An 18,304-nucleotide genomic window follows, 5' to 3' on the forward strand; every position below is an offset into this window, starting at 1 on the left:
CTCTCTACCCACATGCACGTGTGGTGTACATCTCCATGCACGCACCTGTGTGTACACGCGTGCATGTACGGTAGTTTCTGGAAGTTAAACTTCCACTCTTCGACGTGTGACATCTAACCGGCAATGTTAATTCTGGTATTTCTTTGAGCCATCCATTCTTTTATATCTATATTTTTTTAACATCTGAGAAAGAGCATCGACTGCAAACAGCATGTGCATAACCTTGATCAAGGGAGCAGATCAAAGCACTAATCTGAGATCAAAGGCCTTCAACAGTGCTACAGCAGAAACAAATTACGTTAGCAACAGATTTCTTGATGGTATTTACACTTCTAATTTGCATAAAACACGATGAAAATGAAATGGGCATTTTTTTGACCAAGCTCATTATTTTCTTTCTTTTTTTTTTTTTTTTTTTATAAAAAAGCCAGCTACCCATAATCTCCTTGGACTAGGGCCCTGTCAAGATAAGGACAATGAAAATGCCAAGGAACTTTTTAACTCAGCAAGCATCAAGCAGACTTTAGAAGAGTGGAGCGTTTATAAAGCGGCGGGCGGCCTCGGGGTCTCCGCCGGACTCGCTGCCAGGGTTCGAGGATGCCTCGAGCACCCGCTGCCTGGAAGCCAGACCTCTCGAGGGGCGTCTCAGCCGGGGCGTCTGCAGATCTCTTTGGGACACGACAGCCTATTCGCGTGACACGGCGAGCGGCCCTAACGATCGGCAGACCTCGGCGGTTGCCCAGCGTGGCGGAGCCACGGACCACTGAGCCCCCGACATTTCTCGCAGACCCTCCTGTGCTCTCACCAACCACCCAACTTCGACCCAAGGCACGAGGCAGGGATGTGGGGCTCAGGACATCCACCTGGACCGCGGGACCTGCCAGCCACCTCCCGTCAGTCCCTGGAGATGCTGAGCCCGGGTTTCTTTTCATAACGGGCGAAGGCAGAACCGAAGCCTGGTATCGGTCCCTGCGCGTCTCCAGCAGCGCTCCCACTTCTGCAGAGCCAGCTGGTTTTTCCCGGCGTCGTGGAGGCGGATGCGTTCTGGTCTCGGCCCTGATGGCGCTCGTTGGGAGCTGCTGTTTCCAGACGCCGGGCTGAGCTGCCAGCACGAGCAATGAGAAACTCTCACACACAAAAAAAATCTTATTTTGACTTGTGTAAGCTCAGCAAATTTGCCCTGGAAATCACTGATGGGAGAATAAATCAGGCACCCAGGGATGTCATTTTTACAGCCAGTCTTTGGCCCACGAGCACGCTTTCAGCAGTAATGCACGGTAGGAAAAAAAGTTGTTTGAAAGCTTAAAATTATTAAGGATCTATAATACAGTTTTTTAGGCAACACGGCCATAAATATATTTTTCATTGTGTTTTATTGGCCTGCAGTGGAGTCCTGCGCTATGGGCGATGTCCATCTGGCGCGCAGTCCAAGCAAAATACAGAGCAGGAAAACAATGCCACAACCGAAATAAATCCAGGGTCACGCGCAAGATTGACTGGGCTTGTAACAGACTGCGGCACAGGAAAGGACCGCGTGCTTGTCTTTATTAGGTGTTACAGAGCTCAGCACCGCCACTAAATCTCCCCGGTCGCCCTCCCTGCTTCCGGCGCATTCACCTGCTGCTGTCTTGCCATTCAGCTGCACCTGCAATGGGTTTAGCCACCCGCGCCGACGGTGCCGGAGCTGCCGCGGGGCAGACGTGCCCCACACTTACACCGGGGCAAATCCATCGCAAGAGAGAGGGCAGGAAAACGGAGGAATCCTCTCAATGACCCAAAAGCAATCCTCTCAATGCTCCCCCCAGCCCCTTCCAGCCAGAGTCGAGAGATTAGCACCAAGGGGCGAAGTCTTTGAGAGGGGTTCAAGTCCCGTCCAGCCCTAAACTTGTGAGAAACTACAACGCTGCCTCTTCCAGCCCGTTCTGCAGGAACGCAAAGAGCCGGTGCCAGATCTGCGCCTTGCTTAATGCCGCTAAAGTCCTTTGGACCCGAGAGACGGAGCACGGCAGTCGGCAGGAGCCTTTCCCGAGATGGCACCGGGCTCCGCGAATGACTTGCTCTCGCCCGCTAGTCTTCTGCCCGGCTCCGCACGCTCCCAGGCTGCTCACGGCCCGCCGCGTGCCAAGCACAGCTCCTTCCCAGGCAAGCCCCGGCATGAGAGCAACACGAAAGGTTTCTTACGTGCCACTCGCAATGAAGTGCCAAATAAAAGATTCTACCAAAATTAAATTAGAAGTATTGTATGTTAATTAAATGCCTCTTAATTATGCATTGCTAAGCCTCAGCTAATACATGTTAATATCCACCTGGTATTTAGCATGCAATATTAGCCTTACAAAATCTAAATTAAATCCTGTACTTCATTTACAATGTAACCAAATACCGGCAGTCAACCGATTTGTTTTCCATTCTTCTGTCGCCGCCTCCAAAAGTCAGGGTTTTAAGTGAGAAGATGCATCGAACAGCAAATGCAATTCAACAAATATTATGACATACTGTTCATCATCTGCCCTAAATATTTAACAGTTCAGCTTTATGCGCTTTTTATGCCACATGCTCCGACTTTGCTCCTAATAGACGAGGCATTTTCACGCTGACGCCGTTGCATGGGTTGGAAAATGAATTCCACGCCAGCACCGACACCCCCCGACTCAGCCCGGCGAGGTCCTTTTACTACTGATCTTGTCACGCTAGACTCGAGTGTCTTTAAAAAGGAAAGAAAGGGAGAGAAACACAAAGGAAGAAAGGGTCCTGTGGAAAATTTGTTTCTGCTTAATGCCCTCAACCTTGCCCAGAAAGCCCTTTCTGCAGGAGAAGATCGAAGGTTTGCAATAGGTTTCGACAGGTCTCAGAGGCCGCGCGGCACGGACGGGCAGGCCTAGTGCGAAGCAAGCGAGTGCACGGCTCCGTGCTAAGGGACAGGTGAAAGATATCCCTGGGAGATGTCCTACTTCAGCCTCCTCATCTTTCATTTCCACGTGGTTCAAGGGGGAAACATGCCAAGTGCACGCCAGCGCTGCCACGAGAGCATGCCAGGGGACACGGGCAACGCAGCCGTCTGCTCCGAGCAAGGGGCACGGCCCTCGACCTGCCGCAGACTGAGGAAGGAGCTGCTCGGCCCGGCCAGCCAGGCTCCCTGCCCTGCTCCCAGGAGCAAGCGGGCGCCTTCTTCCCTGGCGAGCTTACAGCGCGGAGCCGGGCACGCGGCGTGCAGCAGGGAGGGAGCCGCCCGCGCGCTGCCCTGCTCGCCCTCCCCGCAAGCCTGGCCACCCTCCGAGCAGCGAAATCGGGACTCCCCAGCACGGCCGAGGACCGGCCCGTCCTGCAGAAAGGGATCCTGCCTGGAAGAGAGCAGTGGCTTTTCTAGAGGATTACCATCTTCTCTCCAACAGGAGCCAGGTAGCCCTGCCCTGCAAGCTGCCTGCCTGGCGCGTGGGCACATCTCCCGTCTTCCCCCAGAAAGACAAAGAGTTCCTCCTCTCCTTTCTTTTGTAAAGTGATCTGCCTTGCCCGTTCTAGCTGTTCACCCAGGGACAATGAGGTGCTTCCCTCCCTTGTAGTCCCCCCCCCCCCCCAAAAAACAGAACTGGGGGAAACTTTCATTTGGTTGAATGCAGAAAATTTGACCAAAATTAAGTCACCTTTTTTTCCCCTCTGATGGGGGGGACCATGCTGAGCACAGACAAGGCAGCAGGAAGATGGTGAAGGCAGGTGCCTTGCACACAACACTTGCAAAGCGAAACCAAGGGGGAAATTTGCCCAGACGAGCAGTTTTCCCATTAAACACTTCCCAGGCGCGACGCACGTGAGCGGGCACCTCACGTGGAGCTGTAATCTGTGCACTTGGCACGACGCACGGCGCTCGGTGACCTTGCCAGGAACACAGGGGCTTCGTCACCTTGAGAAACAGCTTCCCCCGCGCGGGAATCAGCCTCTCGGGCTGCACAGCCCACCTGCCCCTGCTGCCTGCCAGCCCCAGCTCCGCTCGGGCAGGGGCAGGACTAGGGGAGGGAAAGGCATGCGGAGGGCGCAGGAAGCTGCACGGGACCTTTTCTTATTGCAGCCAACTCCAGGGCTGCAATGGGCCCCCCCCCACCGGAACTTGCACACCTGCGAGCGAGCTGCTGATGGGGCCGACTGAGACAGCAGCGAGACTCTCCTTGAGCTCAGTGGGAGGCAAGATCAGCTCTTTCTCCGTCTCAGGGAGAGGACCCAGCAAAATCACAGATGCCCAGGAGACTTCCTGTGAGAGCAGCTGATTTCGGGGTCAAATTCACCTGTGCAGGAAAGCAAAGAGGGGGAAGGAAGGGGCTGGGAATTGCACGCGGCTCTGGCAAAGGATCCAGGCTTCGTTTAAAATAGACAAAAAAGAGTGGAGTCTGCAACGACATCAGCAGGGCCCTGAGGACAAGAACCTGGGGGCCCACAACTGTCTGAGGCCTGAAAAACCTCCAGGTGCTTTAATGCACGGCTGTCCGCTCCGAGACAGCTCTCGAGCTGTGCAGCCACAGCTTGCAGCCTACCCTGGAGCTCTGCAGAGGAGGGGAAACCCTCCGTGCAGGAGTCTCTGGCTCGGACCAGGTGAGAGCGATGTCCCCTCGGAAGTCAGGTGTGGGAGCGCGCGCCAAAGACACAGAGGCCTGGGCTCTCGCAGGGAGCTCCTGTTCGGGTTCGATTGGTGGCACCAGACACAGCCAGGTATGGCTGGACCCGGTGCCGGGCAGCGGTGCTGAGGCTTAATCAGGACCAAAACAAACTACCTGTAGTTCAGGGAGGGCAGCGAGGGAAGGCGCAGCCTGCAGCTCAAGAACAAGCCCAATGGGCAAGGAGAACGAATGGGGAAATGGCACGGTACGTTCACCCCAAGTAGCAAGCTTTGCAGAGGGGAATATTGCACCTCTTGGATGACCTGGGGGTCAGACGAGGGGCTATTACCCCCAGCGAGGACCTGGACACTGGATCTTCCTGCAGTGGGACCCAAAGGAGCCCTGATATTCTTCACTCATTCCACGACCCTCCTACTATTTCTGCAAATAAAGACCCTGGTTTCTCAAACCACAGCTGCATGACTAACACCCAGGATTCAGCCGCAATAGCAATGATTCCCACCAAGTCAGCTAATTGTATAAATCACACACAGGCGGCACGTGGCTCATTATCGCTGCAGGCAGGCCTGGTTGCAGGGCTCTGAAAGGGTTAAAAGGGTCATGAAGTATTAATTGGATTAAAATCCCTTATGGGCTCCCAAGGAGATGCTGGACCTGGAGCCCCAGCATGGCATGTGCACGGCAGGCTGGGTCTCATTTCCATCTCCTAATTACACCTGGGAACGGAGAGGCACTGGCAATCTGCCTCCCCGTGACCGACTGGGGCAGCTGCAGCCCTGCCGCTGGCTCCAGGCATGCCGGGTTGGGGCAGTGGGTTGGTCAGAGCCTGCTGGGGTGAGTCCGGGGGTGGGGGTACCGCTGCGTCCTAGGCTGCTGTGCTTACCCCAGTCTGGGGGAGTAACTGGGAAGGGAGCTTGCGCCAGCATCAGGCGCTCCGCTTGGATTCAGGCTGTGGGCCAAGCCTGGTGCAGGAACTACCGCGTGTAGGCTGCAGGCAGGTCTCTTGTGAGCCCCTGCCCCCCTTTCCTAATGCTGGGTCTCTAAATGAATCCCTTACTTGCTGTCTTAGTGGAGTCCTGACTCCCTGCGCATCCTGCTCCTAAGGAGCCCATCACCGCCTCGCAGCGCGCTGGCTGCGCAGCCCGGGCAAGCCGAGTGTCGCACCATCCGCCTGAAACGCTGGTGCCGGATCAGCCTGACCCTCCTGTCTTCCTGCCCTGTTCTCCCCACTCCTCTCTAGAAGCAGATGGGAAGCCTCTTTGCTCTTGCTTGTGGGGTCAGGCTTCCTCAGTGTCTCACGTGGGCAGACTCTAGATATGCTGCTGCTCCTGCAGACATACCCCTAAATGCACAGGCTTGGGCTGATGCCTGTGGCCTTCCTGCCACGCATGCATTGCACATGTGCTGGAGCAGAAGATGAAGGGAGGGGACTTCACCCTGCTGGACCCGCAGGCAGGAGGAGATGCTGTGCAACAGCAGTGGCCAGTCTGGGGCTGCTCTGCCTAGGCTACAATAGGGCCCGTGGTCTCGCAGCTGTTGCGCTCAGCTACACGTGTCCACCGGGCTCCCACAGCAGAGCCCCAGAGTCCTCCTGCACGGGCTGGGGCAGGGGGGTGAATGCCAGCCCCAGTGGTAAGCAGCTCCAGGGGCCATGGGGTGCAGTTTCTAGACCAGCAGACTTGCTCCGCAACATGCAAAGAGTTGCAATGGGCCGCACTGCAAGCGAGCAGCTCCCTGGCATGTCCCTGGCGAGCTCAGAGAGCAGGGAGGAGAAGGGAGGCCTCTCTTTCTGCCGACTTTCCGTTGGGGACCCACCGAGAATGAAGGGCGAGCCATTCTGCTGCTGAGGGCCGCGCTCAGCTCTGCACGACCCCCCTTTCTGCACACTTGCACCCAGGCCGGATGTGCACGGGGGGCTCCCAGGCGGGAGGAGCAGGGGTGCAGCGGGCAGGTCGACGTGGGAATCCAGGAAGGCGCTAGCAGGAGAGGCGACAGGCCGGCTGCCAGGATTCCCCGGGAAGAGTTTCCAGCTATCACCAGTATCTCTAAAACTAGTGTCAACCCCCGACACATGCATTGCATGTGCCGCAGTGGCTTCCCTTAATTAAAAGCAACCAGTAATTCATACACATGTATCTCAGGGCTACAATCATTAAAATATATGACTGAGCATTGGGAATCAATAAGAATGCCTTCTGCTCGGGCGGTGAACGCCGTAGTCGCAGTACCCGCCACGTCTCCACATGCAGCCCACCCCCCGTGGCAGAAGAGATGTGAAACCTGCTTGACGGTGAAGAGGAGAGTTAATTAGAGAGCAAAGATCCTTGTGTCGCAGGCTGCAAGCAGGCTCAGCGCAGGAGTTGCTATCCTGGGAGATGCTTCCCAGTGTGCGCACACACACACAGGATAGTACCTAATCAGCCAGGTTTCCCAGCACACCCCTGTGCTGTATCCAGCTCATATATATTTGGGGGGGATTCTTCAGATCAGACTAATTCAAGGCCCTGATGCAGTCCCCTAAACGGAGTCACCAATCAGCTAATTGCTGACCTGGCCCCAGACCTACCCCGTGTTCAGCTTAAGGCACCATACACACCAGCCACAAGAATGCTCTGCACTATATGTGGAACATTTTTATGCCTGGCTTGCCATTTTAAGGCACCTTAAACTGGGTACACATGTAGCACCCTTATCATATATGCCACAATTAGCATGTTCATCATGCCATAAATGCAGTGTATGGAGGGGGTTCAAGGCTTGCTCTTGCCTTTGTCCCTGATGCCCTCAAGGTGGGGTTCATCCCTGGGCAAGAATCGGGAGGCAATAATTGGGATGAGTCCCATGTGCAGATGCCGACAGCGCTGTTCCCCTGGGGCTGGGAGCACTTGGGCCTCGGGGCCTCGCTCTCGCCCGTCGCCAGCAGCAGCCTGCAGGAACCGCAGCGTACCAATCTCACTCCTCAGGCATTACTTGCACGCGTGCTTCTCAGGCTGACCTCAATTATAGCTCTTCAGACTACCCATGGGCTGGTATTTTCCAAATCCCTTATTAAGACAATGAATTCAAGTAACCCTGTTGCTTATCATCACGCCCATGGTAGATTAACTCTCATGGAAGAGTCCTGCCCTCTCCAGAATAAAGAATATACTGTTATCCTATTACTACTTAGCCAGTGTTATACATGCCGACAAGACACAGGCTTAGGGAAAGAGCCATCATTTTCCCCCTCCTGCCCCGATATCTAATTTCAGGAGGCTTTATTTGTAGCAGGGGGTGCAGTGCAAAGCACTTTCTTTGGAAGTAATTACTCCTGCTAAGCCAGCACTTGGCTTCAGCCACAGGCCTCCTTCCACCCGCCTTGCTCCTCTCCTGCGGCAGCTCCCGGCTCTCGGAGGCTCAGGATGTTCTGATTTCAAGGCTCCCCCCATGCACCGTGCTCAACACCTGCCAAGGGACCTTTCCTCCCGGGACCCCCCCTGAACCGGGGCAAGCTCCCAGCCTCCACCACGTCGCGTGGCCACGAGTCCTACAAGGCAGCGACACCGCGGGAAAACAGGAGGGCCAGGGACCTTCCTTCTCTCACCAGGGAGGGTCCCGGCGTGGGGCCTCGGGTATAGCCTGAGGGCCAAGAAGGGATCCCAGGACCAGTGCCAGCAAAATTAAATACTCGCAAACACAAAATGTAGTTAAATGTTGATAGCAAATCTAATAACGAAGTACAGAAAAGACACACACGACTAAGCAGTACAGATGAGGCATGTCAAGCAACTGATTAAACTTTTATAAAGTGCACATTTTCCTAAACACATAACAATCTTGTTAACACGTGAGAGAATTTAAAATTGCAATTTCCCTAAGTCTTAAAGCCATAAAAGGCTTCTAACAGGCAGCCAGCCCGGTAGGGAAAAGGACTTTTCACCTAGGTTTCAAATTTGAGTTTTACAAGAGCAAGAACCGTCGTCCAGGGTCAAAGAACAGAGATTCTGGGACGAACCCAGAGTTTTGTACGCTACGGCTCAGCTCGCGTAGCAGAAAGCTTACTACATGAAGATATGTAAACGTGTTTCTAATAGCATTCACATGCCTGTTCCTATTCTGTATCCCAGCTACATCCCGTCTAAAATGAGCGCTGTCTAACCACTGCATGTCCTGTCAGCAAACTACAGCGCGTCCATTGGCCAAGTTTTATTTTTCCACTCCATCCTGAATCTCCCGACTTGCTTCACACCCCGCAACGTCCTTTCCTCTGCCTCTCCTCTTAGCCAGACTTTGCTGGAGCACACGCTGTAGCATCATCCCATTTCACCGCCAAGTAGCGGAGGGTTACTACAGTCCTCCCTGTGGGGCTGGGGACACAGGGCAGTGGCATCTACCTCCCTGGGAAGTCATGGCCTGTGGGGACAGGGTGGGGGAAGCCATGCGTTCACCCCGCGGGACCCCCGGGTTGCATGCCCTGATCCCAAATGATGCTGGGGAGTGTCTGATCCCTGCAGCCTCGCTTGTGGGAGGAAAGGATGAAACGCCCCTGAAGCCACGGCCGTGCCTCTCCTTCCTCCCGTGAATGATTTCCCCCCAGCTGGTGCCCGGGGCAGGCGCCGTGTCAGTGCGTCTGGAGGAAGGAAAGGAAATGCGGAGCCTTGCTCGGCTGCGTCCCTGAAGGAGCGCCCCGCCGAGGGAGACTCTCCAGGCCTGGCCTCACGCCTGCTCCTGCTTTCCCCCATGCTCTTGCAAGGTTATTTTTAGCCGGCAGCTCCTTCCCGGGGCTCAGCGCTGAGCGGGCACTGCTGACACGCGTGTGTGGACGGCGGTGGCGAGCGGGGGGGCTGTGCTAGATGGGAGCAGCACGGGTTAGATGGAGCTGGTGGAAGAAATGCAATGGGAGGGCTCTCGAGCCGATGCGGAGAGCACGGCCGGGGCTGGTCCATGAACACCGGGCAGGGCAGAGCCTGGGCTCCGGGGCACCCCCAGCACCGACCCACCTGGTGCGCTGGCAGCGGGGGAAAGCCCGGCTGGCTTCCTCTGAACACCACGCTTCCCAGGTGCTTGAACCGTGCCCTGGGGTCAGAGGTGACCTGGACTGTGAATCCTGCTCCAGGATGTGGACACGCTGGAGAGAGTCCAGCGCAGGGCAATGACAATGGTTGTGGGCTGGGGGACAGGACTGGTGAAGAGAGGCCAAGGGAAATGGGCTGATTGAGTCTGCAGAAGAGAAGACCGAGGGGGATTGAACAGCAGCCTTCACCTCCCTGCAGGGGGGCTGCAAAGAGGATGGAGCTGGGCTGGTCTCAGTGGGGGCAGATGACAGGACAAGGAGCCATGGGCTCAAGCTGCAACAAGGGAAGACGAGGTGGAGATTAGGAAAAACTCTCTCATTAGGAAGGAGGTGAAGCACTGGACCAGGCTTCCCAGAGAGGTGATGGACTCTCCATCCTTGCAGGGTTTGAAGACCGGGGTAGACGAAGCCTTGGCTGGGATGATGCAGTTGGGGCTGGTCCTGCTTGGAGCAGGGGGTGGCACTAGATGTGACCTCCTGAGCTCCCTTTAACTCTTCTTTTCTATGATTGCGTGATAAGATGGACCGGGAGGAGGAAGCGCGGTGACCTGGTGAATGGCGATGTGGTTCTTCACTGCCGAGGCCTCGTGGCAAAAGCACTCTGAGAACGTCCGAGAAGGCCGTAGGACAGCCCGGCCGAGCTCAGGAGGGGACACTTTTCCATCCCTGTGAGCTTTAGGGATTGAAAACTGGCCCCTTAGATCCCGAGGGGCTGCACGAGGCTGCCCAAGACACGCTGCCCCACAGCGGGCTCTGCAGCCCTCGAGGCCTGCCCCATCCACTCCAGGCACGAGGCTGGAGTAACCCACACGGCTACAGCAGACCAGGGCTCCGGTCTGGGTCGTGCGGGTGCACGGGACCAATCTCTCCCCCCGCTCGGCGCAAGGCTGCTTGCCCCCGGCCCAGAGCCAGAGCCGTGTCCGGGAGCTCCCCGTGCCCCCAGCACAGACCTCCACGACGGCTGTGCGTGATGCATCTGTCCATCCGCTGGGGTTGCGGCACGGCTCTACCCGAATAACTCGCAAGTCTCCCTGCAGACAGCACTGCCTCTCTGCAGCCCTGGCCTTCCCCGCTCCCCTCCACGCTTCTAACTGCCGCAACCCTCCCAGCAACGGGATAATAAGGTGTTTGTTTCCACCACAAACATGAATGAATCTGGATACATCCGAGCCCTGCGTTTAGGTTTTGGATTTAGGAGGCTGCTCCTAAGGCGCTCATGTCAAACTAACCGACCCTTACAGATGCTGCAGTAATGGAGAAGGCGCTCGTGTTGCCTCTGCACCCTTGATCCCACTGCTAACCTTCTGCATCGAGGCAGCAGAAGCAACCGAGCGCTGTGGGGTTGTTGCACGACTTCCTGACAGGCCATGCCAGTGTTCACTATTGCACTGCCACTAGTGTAGTGTGTCACAGTACATCACTACCATTGTTCACTATTACAGTGAGACCACAAAAAAAGATCAGAGCCCACCGTGCACAGAGTTGCATGATCACACAGAGCATGGTCCAAAGAGGTGGTGAGGAAAGATGAAGGGAGGATGTTCTCCCCATTATACAGATGGGCTACTGAGGTGCAGAGAGATTAAGTGACTTGACCCCGGGCATGCAGGGAGTCTGTGGCAGAGTTGGACATGCCCGTAGAGCCGAGTCCAGTCAAAACCTTCCATCCCATGAACTGCATTGCCCGAGGTGTCCCCTGAGTCTGGCCATCCTCTGCTACGGGCACCCGCTGCAGCAGATGCCAGCACTGCCCCCCCCGCGCTCGGGTAGGGAAAAGATGAAATCGATGCAGCCTATTTCCATCCTCGGGAAATGATGACCATATTGACGGGCCGCACCGGTGTCTGCAACGCGCGCAGCCCAGAGGCGGCAGCCAATAAGAGGCATTGCTCATTCATGCAGCTTAACTCACCCGTCATTAAGCAAATGGCCCATAATGGCTAGTAATCACCGCCACAGAGAAACTCGCAGCTATTATAACTGTTCTAATCAACGTATTGAAGAGCCGCTCTCTAAATTACGGGTGTAAGCGGGGCATTTTTCTCTCCGCGCGGCCCTTTTAGCAGGCTTGCTTGGCTCCAGGACGTGCCTCGCGGGCCGACGCTTCGTTACCTGGGAAGTTTCCTCTCTCGTGGAAGCTGCGGCTCTGGGGGTCTCTGCCAAGCAGGGTGGCCAGGATGGGGTTGGCGTGGCTGCACCATTGGGACAGGGCCTTGTTCACGGGCACACTCAACCCCCCGGCGGCCTGCCCATTCGGTTCTTGTGACGGAGCACGGATCCGGTTTGAATGCACGTGCGCACATGCATGCACACCTGTGCACACACACACATGCAGGCATGCTGCAGAGCAGGGACGTGCGGGGCAGCCTGCAGCTGCTTCCAGCAGGCGTCTGCCCTGTGCCGTCCCCGCCTGCCCTGTCCCGCACGGCACCCCTCACCTCCGGCTCCCTCTTCCCTGGAGCCCCCAGCCACCACCTGCGCCACGTCCCATTTGAGGCTGCCATGTTGGGGAAGGCCGGGGCAAATATATAAATCAAGCCCTGATACAATTAATAATGACTATTTATTCTGGCAAGCGGCAGGAGAGTGCCACGCCATCTGTGCAGCCCGCGCTGCTGAGACATGAGCTAAATAATCAGGCTCGGCTCCGCGCAGCAGCTGGACGCCTCGTCACCGTGTCAGCAGCTCGGGGAAGCTTGGTGGCACAGGGGGTGGGAAGGGACCGGGGCCAAGTGCCTAATGCTGCTGGGTCCGCCTGCCTGGCTTCCAGGTCAGTGTTGCAGAAGTGCTGGTGTCCTCGCAAGGTGCAAGAGGACTATAAAGAAAGGACCTCGTACCACCCCCTCTTTGGAGCCCACGCCACAGCCTCCCTAGCCAGGGTGGAGGGCGCTGCTGCCACGTCTCCTGCCACTGGGTTCCTCTGGCCTGCCACGTGGGCTGGGGCTGCGCTTTGTTTGCACGGGGCTACCGCTCACAACAGCATCTCAGCCCACGACTCGGCCTCTTGGCGCTGCTGCAACACGTGATCGATAGTCCGTGTCCATCAAATGGAGGGATGGATCCGCTCACAGCACGAGCCCCTTCCACAGGCATTTGTGAGCAAACCCTAGCAATTTCCTGAGAGCTTTCCCTCCTCTGTAGGCTTTAGCCTTCAGAAAGAGCTGCTTTTAGGCTCCTGCTGCCTGACATCTCAGCATGAGCATACCAGTGATGCAGCCTGTCCAGGTGATGCCCCTCGCACACCCCTGGCAGGGCAGCACACTCTGCACGAATCGCAGCGGCGTGTTTTCTCCCGAACAAACCAAACACGGTCCCAGCAGCTCTTCGCACGACCTGTCGGTAACCGGAGCCAAAAGCCCAGTGCATAAAACCGGACGCCTGCCAGGGCAGAAGAACAAGGAAGGCGCTGAACCCGTGGACCCATCTAACCTGCTCGGTCGTCAGTTCGATAGCCGCCTGTCGCTGGCAGAACCAAGCCAGACCCTTGCTCAGCCACCCGGCGAGGAGGAGCATCCTCCCCACAGCCTGGGCCAGAGTTGTGCCCTCCTCACCCCTTTCAGTGTGGTTTGGCCCATGGTGTAAATGCATCAAAGACCTGCAAGAGTGCATGTTTGCGGTGCAGGAAGAGTAAGAGTTGCTGCTGCTTGGGACCATCCTGACAAGGTCAAGGGGAGTCTAGCTCTCCCCTACGGGCTGCCTTGCAGCGCTTCCCCTCCTCTCCTTATTCTGTGGCCGGCGAATCTACGAGCACGTAACGCTCAGTCACAGCGGATAATCGTACAAGTGTCTTAGCACTATTTTACAAGTCGCATTTATTCCAGACAGTAAAATGTAGCCGTATCTCAGGATGGATGTTTCCAAATCTCATAAATATGGATCGGAAGATGTACGTAATTACAGCCGTGTTTATAGATAGATGACCAAGATGGTTTCTAATATCGTCTTTTTGTTGGGAAGTACTCAAATGCTAATAAGCCAAGCTTCTTTCTGGGTTAATAACATGGCATTCAGGTCACCTCTCCCCTATGTCAAAAGATGCATTAAAATCTACTTAAAGTGCCAAATAACTCTCTGGGTTTTCCGGAGACCTCTGAAATGTGTCCTGAGGCCCACTGTACACAAAAAGACAAACAATATTGAAGGACGGCGCTGTCTGCAGTTCAATAAGAAGGGCTTTCTGAAAACAAGCGTGGCTGGTGCGTGCGGAAAGGTCAGGGAATTGAGCAACGCGTCGCGGACACGAGGAGCCGGGGATTTCGCACCCGGTCTCTCCGCTACAGCATGCATGCAGCCGTGGGAGTGACCCGGGGCACACGTGCCCAGCCGCGCACACGCTTGTGTGCAACACAGCCGCATCGCCCTCGTGATCGCCAGTGTGACGGGGGCCTCCTCAGTGGGCCGCCCACCTGTCTCTGGGCAACCGCCCGCCATGCCTTGGTGTTAATTGATTCAATTACAGATGTCAATTAAGCAGGAGGCTACCCATTTTAGTGCCCCGATGCCAGGGGGCGCTCTCTGCGGCTCCTACCTCCCCAATACCGCAGCCCAGGCCTTGCAGATGGCATCTTGGTGTTCCCATCCTCACCGGCCCCACACCGGGCCCCCGAATCTTCCACACAGCACCCCTCTACGATCCTTCTGATCGTGTGGCCTCTCCGCCGTCACCCGGGCTACCTCGCCCCCCAAGCTACTTTCCCCTCTTGGGTGTGGTCCCCCCGGGACCTGTGGCCACTAGCCCTGGCCCACCTCCAGGCCAGTTGGGACCCCAGGCCCCCGGCTCTTGGGCGTCCCTTGCAGTGGGCCCCTGGCCCTTTTGACCCTCCTGGTCCTGGCCCCAGCTTGGGCCAGTCGAGGGGACTCTCCCCTTCGGGCTGGGTCTCTAGCCCCTCGCTCTCTATCCGGGCTCTCCACGCCACCACCCCCTTTCTCCCGGGGGCAACTGCAGCACCACAGCCTCATCACTCTCTCAGGGTCCACCCTCTGGGCCCCTCCACAAACAGGGTTACCCACCCAGCGGTGGGAGCTAGGGGCTAAGGCACCCCAACCCACCTTTCACCAGGGTAGTAACTGGCCTGGCATTTCCTGGGGGCTCCCGCACCACTGAGAGCCCCACCAGACCACCCACTCCCGGCAGGGTGCAGGACCCGGACCCGGACCCGGACCCGGACCCGGACCCGGACCCGGACCCGGACCCGGACCCGGACCCGGACCCGGACCCGGACCCTCCTTACCTCCCCCTTACCTCCAGGTTGTTCTCAGCAGCCCTACAGCCAGGCAATGTTGCTGCCTCGCCTCCAGCAAGCAGGCTGCCCTGCTTATATAGGCTGCCGCTGTCTCAAAATGGCCGCCCTCGTCAAGCACCTGGAGGCTGCCCGCTCCAGGCCCTTAAAGTGGCAGCACACCCAGTGCACTGCCACAACTAGCAAGGGCACGAGGCAGAGTTTAAGAGCCAGGTCCTCTCCCGTTCCCTGACCCCCATGAGCGCGCACCCTCTTCCCCTCCAGCTCGTCCCCAAATCTCCATCCTTGGCGGATGATCAGAGGCTTTCAGAGGGATGAAGGATGGCCTGGGGCTGACAGCAATAGCCATGTCATCGGAAAATCTGGGTCCCAGCCTCAGGTCTGCCCCCGGCTAAGCCTGTCTTTCTGGGCCTCCGTTCCCGTGGGCACTCATCACAGAGAAGTGGGGCTGGAAGGGACCATCCCTAGGCAAACCATCCTCGAAACTCAACACAACACAACATCACACCCGGCCCCGTCACAGGGAAAGCAAGGGAATCACGGTAGCCAACATCCTGCTTCAAGGAGGGGGGCTTAAAAACACCCCAAGGCATGTCGCAGAAAGACCGGGAGAGCAACCAGCAACACCAGGAAGCCTTGGAAATGCCCCCAGTAGAAGACCAGAGGCACCACTACACCTAGATCGACCCGGCCAGTATCCGCCCACCCAGGCTCTCCTTGAACCCCTCCAGCGACAGGGAGTCCACACCTTCCCTCAGCATCTAGTCCACTGCCTCCCTCTTCTCACAGCATAGGTGGTTTTCCTGAGGTCCGATTTAAATGTACTTTGCACAACTTTGGGCCTGTATCCTCCTCTCTGCAGCAAGAGAGAAGAGGTGCTTTCCCAATTCTTTCCGGCAGCCCTTCAAGTCTTTGCAGACTGCTGTCATGCCCCTCTTACATACGCACCTTTCCACCAGCTGGACGTGCCCAGCCTCTCCTTGCGGGACGTGCTTTCCTGGCCCCCGATCCTCTTTGCTGCGCACCTCTGCACCGGTGTAACTTCTCCACGTCCGTCTCTCTGTCTTGTCGCTGTGCTTTGCTGGCTCGTCCCTGCCGCGCCGTCTGCGTCACTCTTCGTGAACGGGGTCCCGGTTCTCAGTCTGAGCCTCCCCTCGCATAGCAGGGCTGCACGGAGTGTGGACGGGCCCCCGAGGGAAACCATTGCATGTCTTTTGGGCAAAGTTTGCAGGACCAGCTCTTTCAGTTCTGTGTCCTGGCGGTCCCTGAGGCAGTTCGGGGATACAGCTGCACAACATAAATCCTCCCGGTTCCTCCGGGCACCCAGCTGGCTAATCTACGGCAGGACAGGTCAGGGCAGTATATCCCAAACCAAGCTACCCTTCTCTACCACCGTATACCTTCTGCCCTACTTATGTCAGCGCTGCACATGTGCTGCTCACGCAGATTAATGAGAAGACGTTTTAGGGCAAAGCATGAGGGAGCCTGCTTAATTTCCAGGTTAGAAGGTGCCCGTGGTTAAATCAAGGATATTTCCACCCTCCTCCCCTCTCACGAGCTCCCGTGCACCGCAGCTCGTCGGGGCAGTTCTAGCGGCTCCCCTTCGAAGCCGCAGGAGCGACGTCTACTGACTAATAACTACCGGTGCACGCTGCAATGAAGGGCAGGGAAACACCCTCCCCGTCTGTCTAGGGCACAGAAAGCCCCACGCACAGCCGGGACGTAAACACCCTAGCATCCCGCCGCTCAATGACAAGCTATTATCTAATTACGGAAGCCAGAAAGACACCTTCAAGCAACATAGAAAATGGAGACGCCGCTTTAAGAACGAATCCAGGATGAGTCCCAAGGAGAGCACGAAAGGGAATAAACCTTGATGCGCTGAACGGAGATGAGAAGTGAACAAATGCAAGCGGGAGAAGATTGGGAACCAGAGGAAACGGCCAAGCCGGCCCACCCAAGGGGATGCACACAACTGAAAAGTGGGCAATAAATTTTTAACCTCGAGAAAGAAGAGACACTGCCATAGGAAAATAAAAATAGCAATCTGGAATGCAGCAAAGGCGGATTTGTTTGTGGCCTAATTACAAATGCATATCGAGAACCGGATACTTCTCTTCCTTCCACTTCTCACTTCGGGGCGAGAGGGGAGCGGTTGCACCCCTGAAGGGAGAGGGACCTTGGAAGATGCGCGGGGAGGACCGAATGGCATCGACTCCGCCGTGTCTCCTAGCCGTTGGAGACGGTGCCGGATCGTACTTGGGGGCAGCTGGCGCAGCGGTACTGCACGTCTGCCTGGAGGGCTGCGTGCCAGGGGCACGTCCCGTGGGGCAGCTGCCACTCGCGGGATCTGCCTGGAACGAGCCCTTGGCTGGTTGCAAGTGGGAAACCGTCCCATGTCACTGCGCCCTACGGAAAACAGGGCTTCTTTACACGTGTTATATATCTAATGAACACTGAACTTCTCCCCGCCCCTCAAAAATAGACCTCTTCCTGTGAAACCCCACGTTGCAAAAAAGTCTTTCTTTCTTATTTTTGGGGTGAAAAAACATTTTGAACCCACCCTCCCACCAGCTGTGGGGCCAGCGGCTCTGACTGTTGCCCACCCACGTCGTGTCCATACCAGGGCTCCTGCCCTGGGCTTGACCCAGGAGAGCATTGAAGCACGTGGTTATTTCTGAGCATATTAAATAGCGCTTTTGAGGCTGCTGGGACTACTCAGGTGCTCGAAGGTCCAGAGGGGCTCAGGAGGCACATCGGGCGCAGCCCCTGCCTCAACCAGCCCAGACCACCGCTTGTCCAGTCTGTGCTTCGACCAACCCCGGGAGCGGGGCCTGGATGCCACCCTCCCCACAGGGGCCTTTCCACATGGCTGACCCTCCAGGGGAAATATTAGCAGCCGCCTTTGCACGCACGCGTCCTCTCGCCAGCGTCAGGGCCGGAGAGAGTCCTTAGTCCCCTCCCGCCCGATGCTGCGGGTCTCGGTGGAGAATAAAGCGCAGCCCCTGCCCATGCAGAAGACGGGAGATGAGAAAGCGCATGCCATTAGGATCACAAATGCTCCTGGAAGAGCCAGGGCAGCGTCTGCACGCACACGACGAGCCGGGGCAGCCGCGCAGGCCGTCTGCAACTGCCCGCGGGAATTCAATAAACGTCCTCCAATCGCATTGGACATCGCAGCCGCTCTCCCTCCGTCCCCGTGCGCCGCGTGCTGTCCGGACGCGGCTTGTCACTTCTATTTGGGTCACCTCCCTGCTCTGTGCCAGCCTGCAGTTCTCCTGGCTTTAAATCTTTCATGTCCTTTCTGCTGCCAGCGCTAGCACTTGAAGGTGCAGGAGCTTGGATGCACGTCACGAGGCCTCCCCACCCTCAGCGACATGGTGCCCTGCAGGCACTGCGACACC

General features: G+C 56.9%; 1 protein-coding gene across 4 annotated transcripts in view; it reads right to left on the bottom strand.

Moving 5' to 3' along the window:
* Positions 1–18,304, bottom strand: part of GRIK3 (glutamate ionotropic receptor kainate type subunit 3) — a 161,607-nt gene that overhangs the window by 85,883 nt on the left and 57,420 nt on the right. Inside the window, exon 1 of one of the 4 annotated variants that reach the window (XM_059729451.1) lies at positions 14,903–14,964. The exons of the other annotated variants lie outside the window; for them this stretch is intronic. The gene's annotated coding sequence lies outside the window, so the exon portion shown is untranslated. Of the gene's footprint in view, positions 1–14,902; positions 14,965–18,304 lie in introns of those variants that run through there. 4 annotated transcript variants of the gene reach the window in all.

This window comes from Alligator mississippiensis, chromosome 6, assembly GCF_030867095.1.
Source record: "Alligator mississippiensis isolate rAllMis1 chromosome 6, rAllMis1, whole genome shotgun sequence".
Taxonomy (NCBI): Eukaryota; Metazoa; Chordata; order Crocodylia; family Alligatoridae; genus Alligator; species Alligator mississippiensis.